The 8,184-nt window shown below is 42.9% G+C and overlaps 1 long non-coding RNA gene across 2 annotated transcripts; it reads left to right on the forward strand.

The window, feature by feature from the left end:
* Positions 1-3,906: 3,906 nt before the first annotated feature.
* LOC132659956 (uncharacterized) lies at positions 3,907-7,450 on the forward strand. 2 transcript variants are annotated; one of them, XR_009601047.1, is made up of 4 exons: positions 3,907-4,028; positions 4,268-4,383; positions 5,220-5,361; positions 7,179-7,450. It is a non-coding gene; the product is annotated as an uncharacterized LOC132659956 (long non-coding RNA). The 2 variants fall into 2 exon arrangements; XR_009601046.1 differs by having other exon boundaries at positions 5,220-7,450.
* The last annotated feature ends 734 nt before the right edge of the window (positions 7,451-8,184 follow it).

Raw genomic sequence — 8,184 nt, forward strand, 5'->3', positions numbered from 1 at the left:
CTGCAGTTTTTGAAGTGTCGCCCATGGAGTGGGACCCACTCCCACTGCCTGGGACCTTTTCCCAGTTGAGGCTCCAGATGTGCTGTGACCTGGGACTTCCCAGCGCTGATTAAGTCTGGTGGTGGTTATTGGTTTAGTCACTAAGTTGTGTCTGACTCTTGCGACCCCATGGACTGTATCCCACCAAACTTCTCTGTCCATGGGATTTCCCAGGCAAGAATATTGAAGTCGGTTACTGTTTCCTTCTCCAGGGAATCTTCCCAACCGAGGGCTCAAACCTGGTTCTCCTGCATTGTAGGAGAATTCTTTTACCAACTGAGCTAAGTTTGGATGTTGGTCTGTTTGATGATGTATACTCTGCTGTTTCTATTTCTCTTTTCTTTTGATGCTAGTATATTGAAAGTAAGCTGCTGCTGCTGCTGCTGCTGCTGCTAAGTCGCTTCAGTCGTGTTCGACTCTGTGCGACCCCATAGACGGAAGCCCACCAGATTCCCCCGTCCCTGGGATTCTCCAGGCAAGAACACTGGAGTGGGTTGCCATTGCCTTCTCCAATGCATGAAAGTGAAAAGCGAAAGGGAAGTTGCTCAGTCGTGTCATAATCTCTAATAAATATCTGTATTATTTATTTTTATACAATGAGTGGCTTGTTTTTTTTTTTTTTTTTTTTTTTAACAAATCCTTTGAATCTGAGTCAAAAGTGGGAACTTTTGGCAAAACAAGGAGTGACACTTCTGATTGTGTACCCTGACCCTGACCTCATGGCCATTTCAACAGCACTGTTGTGATGGGAAGGAGAGGAGGAAGAGGAAGAAGGAAGGCAATGCTGACCAGAGGAAGTACACACGTGAAAGGGGGCACACTTCTCCTCAGCCTGATTCTGGACTTTCCGCAGCTGGAAATCAGATCACACCCCTCTCTGGGTTTGAACCCTCACATTGCACTGAGGATACTCTTTTGCCATGGTTCACAGGCAAAGTGACCTTCCTCTCCGGCTCCATCTCAAACTAACTCCCACTCTCAACCCTGGCTTTGGGGTGGATTTTTAAACTTGTTTTATTCATGATTATCCCAAGCTATTTCTTCCTTTAGAACCTTATTTCCTCTGCCTAGTTCTCTAACTCTGGATTTCTGCATGGTTTGTCTCCAGCTCATTAATTTTGGTCCTGACTCAGTTTTTCCTCCTTTGGGACACTTATCTAAAACAGTCTACTCCAGCTCCAAGCCCTGATCAGAAGCATCATTCCCCATTTTCTTAGCATTTGTCTTCCTGCCAAAGCTGTTTATTTTTATATATTTATTTGTTCACTTATTTACTTTCTGTCTCCTTTCAACAGAATGTAATTTCCATAGGAGTAGAGACTTTTATCTGCTTGTTCACCACTCTAACCACAATGTTTAGAGTAATGTCTAAATATATATATTAGTCGCTCAGTCGTGTCTGACTTTTTGCGACCCCATGGACTGTAGCCCGCCAGGCTCCTCTGTCCATGGGATTCTCTAGGCAAAAATACTGGAGTGGGTTTGTTTGCTGAATAGAGGGATGGATGTATGGAAGGGAGGATGAATGAGTGGATGGATGGGTGGGTCGGTAGATGGGTGGGTGGATGGGGGGGTGGATGGGTGGGTGTGTAGATGAGTATGTGGATGGGTGGGTGAGTAGATGGGTGGGCGATGGGTGAATGGATGGATGGATGGTTAGAAGGATGGGTGAGCGAGTGGCTGGATGGATGGATGCATTCTTCAGAAAGCTATTCCAACTTGAACAGCACTAAACAATGGCCATGGGCAACACACATTCTCTCCTCAGCAATACGCAGTGAGGGAGTGGAATGGGTGGTTTGCTCACTTCATAGTGAACAAACCCCATGGCCCAAAAGTCTTTGGCAGGAAGTAGCATACATGGCTGGCTGACTCCAAGTTGTTCCAGTGGCAAACACCTGGAAATTGAGAAAAAGATTTCAGATATTCCTGGTATCTGTTACAGACTTTCAGGATTTCCCTTTTTATTTTGCTTAACTGACATGTTCCTAGAGAAATACATATAAATTAAGATTTTGCCCTTTTAGATGGACAATTATTGAAAATTCAAGTTCTGAATAACTCTGAAAATTTTAATCCTTCCTATTAAAAGATGAAAGATTTTTAATATTCTTTCTGCGCCAGATGTATAGGAGGTATTTTGAAATCTGTTACCTCATAAGAACCTAAACCATAAGTTCTGATGTGCCCAGAAGATGAGACTGAGGTTCAGAGTGATTAAGAGGCTTGTCAAAGTTCTCACATCTGAATCTGGGTTCAAATTCATAACTGCTACACATAATTCTGTGTTTTTTCCACAACACCACTGGGACACAGAAGGGAATCATTCCTAATTGACCTAAATTGTTGGTTTGAATTCTTGTATTTATGCTTTCTTAATGAGATGCTCTCCAGAAGTCCTTATGCCCCATCGCCCCCTCCCCGCTCCTGCTACCGCGGCTCTCCATCTCTACAACTCAGCTCCCTTAACTGCTGAGAGGGTTTAGTACTAGGAACTATACTGACAACATCTAACATATGAGTATTCCTACTTGAGTGACAGATCGTTTGTGTAGCAAGTCCCTTTGTGATAAAAATGAGGTACTTGGGAAGATTGAAAGCAATTTGGGTTTAAATCTTTGTTGGCTTTGTGAGCCAGGGCGAATCAGCAAATGGATAAACATGTGCCTTCCTTAAAACTTGTACCCAAAAATCACTAGGCAAAAATCAAACCTCCAAAAATAGAATAGTTGGGTTGCAAATCCCTAAAACAACGATTACATTGTCTGCAAGTTCTGGCCATACATTATTAATAGATTTTTAGAGAAAGGGTTTTAGCAAATGCAGGATTTATGGTTTTGACTTCAAACACAAATACTTTAGAGATGTTTCAGGTTGAGTTTCTTCACTGGATGGGTTTTGGCAGGTGAGAGGTGAAGTGGTAGCTGGGACTCAAGAGATTAGCTCTATTTTATTTTGGAATTCAGATTTTGTTGAATGTTTATATAAATACAATAATGTAGACTTTAGAGCTAATGTAAATGTCATATTCTTTTTAAGCTGACTCTGCACCCTTCCTTTCATTCCTCCTTGGCAGACCTGTTCAGAATTCCAGCAGCATTCAGAGTGGGGAGGCAGTGTGGTGTAGTGAGATGAGTGCTGGGGTCACCTAGCCTGTAACCTGGGTACCTTGCATTATATCAAAAGTGTTGAAGTGTTGTGTTCAAATTTTGGCTCCACCCCTCATTAGCTGTATGACCCAGCACAATTTGCTTAACCTCTCTGAGCCTCAGTTTTCTTAACTGTAAAATGGAGATAATAGTGCCTACTTCAAAATATTATTGCAAGGATAAATGAGATGATATGTGTGAAAATGCCTGGAATGGTCTGAGACCTTGGGGTCACCCCTTATTTTGCCAATTATGGAATAGAAAGTACTGATGTGTCTATTGGTATGTAGACAATGCAATCTTAGATTTGTCAAAACTTTTTATAAACTGGGTGCATAGGTTCCTGTTGGACTCATCCAAGGACAACCTTTGGAATGTATGTGCACATGTCCACACCTGCGTGCTATCTGGGAGAAAGAGAAAATTGTGATACTTGGAAAAATGGTTAAGAGTATGAGCTCCTTAGACAGACTGCTTTGGTTTAAGTCCTTGTTCTGCCGTGTGGCCTTGGGCAAGTTCCCTAACCTCTCTGTGCCACAGCTTCCTTATCTATAGAAGAGGGAAATAACTTAGGGGTGCCGTGAAGATTCATTGAGTTAACGTATGTATATTTAGTAGCAGCTATTTTTATTTAACCTTATATTCATGCTTGGGCTGGAAACAGAGCTCTCTTTGGTTTTTAAGTCCCCAAGCCAGTAGCTATGTTCTCCATTTCTAGGATCAGCTAGACATGGCAGAGGAGAAAACTGTGGCAATGAAAGCGACAGATTCCAAGGAGGCTTGTGCCCAAGGAGATGCCAGGGCCATGAGGCATGAAGGGCACAGGCAGTAGGAGAGAAGGTGAGAGCCTGGAGAGGCGCAACAAGGAGGGTGAGGAGGAAGCAACAGTATATGGCAGCGCCAGGACCCATGGGCTGGGGTTACTCTCCATCTCCCTCTGATGACTCCTGTGTTAAAGGCAGGATTTGAGGCTTGGGGTTTGGAGCTATGGCAGCTTTCCCAGGTCACCTACAAGGAGATTAGTCAGGCAGAGCGGAGGAAGCTTGTAGTCTCTCCTTGACATCTGTACAAATGTTTAGGTCTCTTTCTAGAGTACTGTGTTCCACTGGCTAGTGAGGAGGGCAGAGAGCTCCAGGCGGTGTGTTTCCCCAGGACCTGAAGGATTGAAGCCATCAGACCCCAGGACAATTAGCAGGTGACAACAAGGGTTAAGACAATGGAGAAGGGTGACTACACAAAGCTATGCCTCCAAAGCTCAAATCTATGTTTAAAGATTTAATGCAGGAAACCTGGGTTCTATCCTTGGATCGGGAAGATCCCCTGGAGAAGGGAATGGCAACCCACTCCAGTATTCTTGCCTGGAGAATTCCATGGACAGAGAAGCCTGGTGGGCTACAGACCATGGGGTCGCAAAAAGTCAGATACGACTGAGCGACTAACACACAACACACAACAACATATGCTATTAAATGGGCTTCAGATGGTGCAGTTGGTAAGAACCAGCTGCCAATGAAGGAGATGCAAGGTATGCATTCTTGATCCCTGGGTCAAGAAGATCCCCTGGAGGAAGGAATGGCAACCCATTCCAGTATTCTTACCTGAAAAATTCCATGGACAGAGGAGCAGTTCATGAAGTTGCAAAGAGTCGGACACAACAGGTTGCACACACATGTAATATTAAAAGTACGGAGTTCTGAAAAGTGGGGGCTTATCGTCATGCCACATTTATTAGAAATGATAACATGGAATGGAAACAAGTGACTTGTTTCATTGCCCGAACTTGGGAACCAGGCTTCTACTATTTTCTCACTGTGTAGTTTTAGGGGAAATTACTTAACTTCTCTTCTGACTCAGTTTCCTCTTTATTATGGGTGAATTGTGTTTCCCCAAATTCATATGTTGAAGCTGTAACCACAGCACCTCAGAATATGGCTGAATTTAGAGACAGGGCCTTTGCATAGATGATTCAGGTAAAATGGGCCCATCAGAACAGGCCCTGATCCAATCTGACTTGTGCCCTTATGATACCAGGAAATTAAGACACAGATACCAGAGATGAGCAGGCACAGAGGGAAGACCATGTGAAGACATGCCAAGAGGGCTGCCAAGGAGAGAGGCCTTCGAGGAAACCAAACTGTGAACACCTTGATATGGACTTCCAGCCTCCAGAATTGTGAGAAAATTCATTTCTGTAGTTTAAGGCAACCAGTCTGTGTTGTTTTATCATGGCAGTCTTAGAAAATTAATACACTTGTCTATAAAAATGAAAGCTTAAAATAATGCCAACCTCAGGGCTTCCCTGGTGGTCCAGTGGCTGAGTCTCCGAATTCCCAATGCAGGGGGCCCAAGTTCGATTCCCAGTCAGGGAACTAGATCCCCCACGCTACAACTAAAAGATTCCTGCATGTGGCAACTAAAGAATCGGCATGTCACAATGATGTGTACAGCAACTAAGACCTGGCACAGCCAAATAAATAGACACTAAAATAGTACCAACCTCTTGAGGTGGTTATGAACTTTAACAAAGATATTCCATGGAAGGCACTTGCTACCTTGCCAGGGACATCGTTAACACTCAATAAGCATTAGCATTACAGAAGGTGCATCTGCAAGTTCTGTTATATTGTGGGGGGTGGGTGGGATTGGGAGAGGTTCTCCAAAATGCCTAGGTAATGACTTAATGATATCTATTATGTACTAAATACTTATTAGATTTAGGGTCCTGTTTAGGACGATAGCAACAGAAAAACATTACAATACTTAAATGAGATAAAATGTATCTCTCTCTCCTCTGCCAATTTCTGCAGGCAAACAATCCAGGGCAGTTATGATGCTCCATTACGTTAGGGAATTAAGCTCTTCTCTATTTTGTTAAATTGTCCTGTGTGGATTACATTCACTAAGTCTTCTCATCGTCCAAGATGGCTATAGGAGCTCCCACCATTTCATCCCACTTTTATACAAGATGAAGGATGAGAAAATAAGTGCAAATTCTCACCTTAAAGACACTTCCAGGAAATTACCCATACCTCTTCCACTTGAATTTCTTTGGCCAAGACTTTGTCCCATGCCTACACTTAGCTGCCCCAGAGACTGGGAAATAATAATCTTTATTTATTCCAGAGAGCCAAGAACCCAGATGAAAATCCAAGATTATGGAGTGAGAAGAGACATTTGGTAACAAAAATGGACCTTCTGTCACAATGAAATGTGTATGGACTTATGAAATAGCCACCGTTATCATGTTACCTTTGTCAGATGGGGAAACTGAGGCTTGGTTTCCTCTTGAAGGGCCATAGCATCTAGGAAGTAGCCAGGGTTTGATCTGATCCCCAGTATTTTTCTGCTATAATCTGTCCTCTTAATAAGTAAGAGTGACTGCTTCTCATACAATCAAGGGTCCACAAGGTGATGGTGACAAGCTCCCCAAACCTGCACTGCCATCAGATGGGAGATTATCAAGTTAGAGAGCCACCACTCAAGTCAGACATGAAGAGTGTTTTATGTCTTACCGCAACGATGCATGGAAACACATCTTGAAGAAAAGTCTAACATCATCTTGCCCTTCCTGGAAGATGCTCAGGGATGGGCAAGAGATAACTGCCTGGGATTTGGGGATCCACTCCCCTGAGATTTAGATTGCTGGTGAATTTGTAATTAGAAGGAAAGGAGCATATATATATGTATATATATGAAGAAAAAGTGACTGCTGGCTCTGGTTACCTTAAAGGTTTCCAGGGAGAAAAAAAGAAATTGACAGAAAAGTTGAAGGAGTAAATGTTAGACTGGAATAGGAAAAAAAAACTTCCACTAAAATATCAGGAGAAAAGAAGTGCTGGAAAGTGAGGCCATTAACAAATGAAATGAAAGCTGGCGACTGCTTTCCAAGGGGAGAGTTTCCAGGCTACTTTTCTACAAATGCTCATTTCTTTGTCTTTTTTATTCAGCTCATATATAGGTGTCCATTATGGAATATCTGTTCTCTTACAGACAAGCAGACTAAGTGGAAAGCATGAAAGAAACCTCACTCTGATGAATTGGATCAAGATTACAGCTCCAGGCAGCCCAGGAGACTGTATAGGGGATTGAGACTGAGTGTCTCAGAAAAAGAAAATTTTGCCAACCTCAAGCCATCAGTGAGGGCAAAACACCAACAACCATGCCTTCGACTAAGAAAGGGTGGGTGGGGTGGAGCATGACTGAATCCTGAAACTGTCAAGACAGATGGGCAAGACAGAACAATCAGAATCTTGCCTGAAAGCTGAGATCTTTGTTGGATTTTTATTTTTAAAGTCTTTTTTAAATTGTTGAAGTATAGTTGATTTACAATGTTGTGTTAATTTCTGCTATACAGCAAAGTTATAAAACATATATATTCTTTTCCATTATGGTTTATCACAGGATATCAAATATAGTCCCCTGTGCTATATAGTAGACCTTACTGTTTATCCATTCTATATATAATATCAGTTTAGTTCAGTTCAGTCGCTCAGTCGTGTCCGACTCTTTGCGACCCCATGAATCGCAGCATGCCAGGCCTCTCTGTCCATCACCAACCCCCGAGTTCACTCAGACTCACGTCCATCAAGTCAGTGATGCCATCCAGCCATCTCATCCTCAGTTGTCCCCTTCTCCTCCTGCCCCCAATCTCTCCAAGCATCAGAGTCTTTTCCAATGAGTCAACTCTTCTCATGAGGTGGCCAAAGTACTGGAGTTTCAGCTTTAGCATCAGTCCTTCCAAAGAAATCCCAGGGCTGATCTCCCTCAAAATGGACTGGTTGGATCTCCTTGCAGTCCAAGGGACTCTTAAGAGTCTTCTCCAACACCACAGTTCAAAAGCATCAATTCTTTGGTGCTCAGCCTTCTTCACAGTCCAACTCTCACATCCATACATGACCACAGGAAAAACCATAGCCTTGACTAGACGGACCTTTGTTGGCAAAGTAATGTCTCTGCTTTTGAATATGTTATCTAGGTTGGTCATAACTTTTCTTCC

Source organism: Ovis aries, chromosome 6, assembly GCF_016772045.2.
Source record: "Ovis aries strain OAR_USU_Benz2616 breed Rambouillet chromosome 6, ARS-UI_Ramb_v3.0, whole genome shotgun sequence".
NCBI lineage: Eukaryota > Metazoa > Chordata > Mammalia > Artiodactyla > Bovidae > Ovis > Ovis aries.